This window comes from Eleutherodactylus coqui, unplaced genomic scaffold (genome assembly GCF_035609145.1).
Source record: "Eleutherodactylus coqui strain aEleCoq1 unplaced genomic scaffold, aEleCoq1.hap1 HAP1_SCAFFOLD_202, whole genome shotgun sequence".
NCBI lineage: Eukaryota > Metazoa > Chordata > Amphibia > Anura > Eleutherodactylidae > Eleutherodactylus > Eleutherodactylus coqui.
In genome coordinates this window covers 46,420-49,019 of record NW_027101916.1, presented here as the reverse complement: position 1 = coordinate 49,019, position 2,600 = coordinate 46,420, and the positions used below count along the sequence as shown (strand labels likewise).

General features: G+C 38.4%; 1 long non-coding RNA gene across 1 annotated transcript; it reads left to right on the top strand.

The window, feature by feature from the left end:
• Nucleotides 1-209: 209 nt before the first annotated feature.
• LOC136593527 (uncharacterized) lies at nt 210-2,324 on the top strand. Its single transcript, XR_010788244.1, has 4 exons — nt 210-704; nt 780-845; nt 1,472-1,833; nt 2,054-2,324. It is a non-coding gene; the product is annotated as an uncharacterized lncRNA (long non-coding RNA).
• The last annotated feature ends 276 nt before the right edge of the window (nt 2,325-2,600 follow it).

Below are 2,600 nucleotides of genomic sequence, written 5' to 3'. Positions count from 1 at the left end.
CCTTTTTTTTTTTTTCTTTTTTGTGCCTGCCGTGTGCTGTTTTTTTTTTGGTGCCTTCCGTGTGCTGTTTTTTTTTTTGGGGGGGCCTGCCGTGTGCTTCCATTTGCCTGCCGTGTGCTTCCATGTGCCTGCCGTGTGCTTCCGTTTGCTGCTTTTTTTTGTGCCTGCCGTATGCTTCCTTGTGCCTGCCTTTTTTTTTTTTTTTGTGCCTGCCGTGTGCTTCCATGTGCCTGCCATGTGCTGCAATGTGCATGTGACTGCAAACTGCTTTGAATCAGCATACATTCCGCACAATTCATTCATACAATTATCATGCAATCTTCGGAAAATTTGCATGGAATAGACATAGCATCTGCATGCAATCTACACACAAACACTGCCTTCAATCGACACTATTAACCTGCATTCTACATACAATATGCATGCTATCTGCCTACAGACTGCGGATAATGCTAGCTATCAACAATCTGTCCACAATCGCCCAGTAATCAATCTAAAATTTGCCTAAATTATGCCTGCCATGGACCTTTAAAAGATTGTTATTAGAAAATGCTGCTGCTTCCATAACTGTTATTGAAGTGCCACTAACTTGGTGTTTTTTTGTTTTTTTAAAAGTTTTTTTGTAGTCCAATTCAAGAACAAACATGTACCAGGAAGATCTTGAATTTGAGGAGCTTGATTATTCATCCGATTCTTTTGGAGAGGTAAGTTTTTGCTGAAAATAGAAAGGTTGCAGCAAACCAATGGTAATAAACAGAATACATTTTTTTTTTTTTTAGCAGGACTTTTAATCTGATAGCGAGGAAAATGATGAGGATTTCCCCGAAACTCGGCATTATTCGGCGGTATGTGTTGAAATATGTATAAAATTTTTTTTGTTTATTGTTTGAAACCGCAACTATGCATCAGTCCTGTACAATTTATTATTTCAATACATTATTTCGTGTGCATATACACACATACATGCGCGTGTGTATGCATATACACATGAACGTACGTGTGTATCTGTATATACATACACACGTAGGAACGAGTGTATGTGTATATACAGTCACACGTAGGAACGAGTGTATGTGTATATACAGTCACACGTAGGAACGAGTGTATGTGTATATACAGTCACACTTAATTACGTGTGTACACACACATTATATTTAATATATATATATATATACACACAGACACACGCGTGTACGTGTTTAGGCATACACTGGTACGCACGCGTGTACGTGTTAATGCATACACACCCGTAAGTCAGTATATACATACAAACACGTACGTACATCTGTGTATATACATACAAACTCGTACGTACGTCTGTGTATGTATGCACATATACATACAGGAATCTGTGCCCTGCCTAATAAGGATGATCATGCCGCTTTCAGCAACACCATACAATTAAAAATGTACCCCTTCCTTTTTTCCTAAAACATTAAATACAGTATTCTTCATATTAATCCCTTCTTAGGTTCAACAACAACTGGCAGACTCGCTATATGCTCAGGCGGACATAAGCAGTCTCCAGTGTTTTCAAAACGATCCGCAGGGTGCACCAGAAGCGGGTGCTTCAGGATCCACTGAAGATCCCCATGGCAGGCTTGCCAACAAAGAGTGGTGTCACTGTGGGCAGTGCATTTGCATGCCCACAGTGGCGGAGTGTGTCTGTTGTCGAGAACACGAAGTAGTCCTACAGATGTTACCAGAAGCTTGCGTATGTGTTACACAACATCCGTTATTTGCTCAGTATGCGCTTGTGCGCGAAAACATAGAACACGCGATAAGACTATCTGCACTGGTCACCCGGAGACAGTACGACACCACAAACAATAGGTATTTATTACAATTTTATTGTACAACACACAAGACAATGCAAGTATAATTTTTAACAAAGGAAAAAGTTTATTTGAAAAGGAAAAAAGGTTAGTGAAAAAGGCAACATGGAAAAACATAAGATATCAATGCGTCTTTTTTTTTTGTTTTCATGTAGACTATTAAAAAAATTTTAATAACTTTAGAAATATTAATATATTTCCTTTTCGTTTTTTCTTAGGGTTATGCGTGTGGGTGCATATCGCTCTTATACAGCGTGGATACATGGATTCTTGGGGAAAAACAATAGAATCCCCATACCAGCGTGTGTGATTAAATCAATACGGACAGCTTACCCTGATCCGCAAGGAAATTACACTGGTTTCCAGTTCTACATGGACCCGACTGAAAGCAATTTGGATTTCCAGTTGAACTTGTAGGATGTTTTAATTTGTGCAATTTTGTATTCAGGCTTTACAGATTTTAAAATGTTAATACATTTTTTTGTGAAATATAGTGTGTGGTTTTTTTATTTGGAACGTCTCGACTATAATCACTAATCGTTCTATCATTATGTATATACATGACTACATATGCGTATGTTAGTGTGTATAATATATACACACACAAACTGTGGGTTGTGTGTGTATGTATTTTGACACACATATATATCTGTATGCCTGTGTATCTGTCTGCCTCTCTCTATCTATCTGTCTGCCTCTCTCTATCTATCTGCCTCTCTCTATCTGTCTGCCTCTCTCTATCTATCTGCCTCTCTCTATCTATCT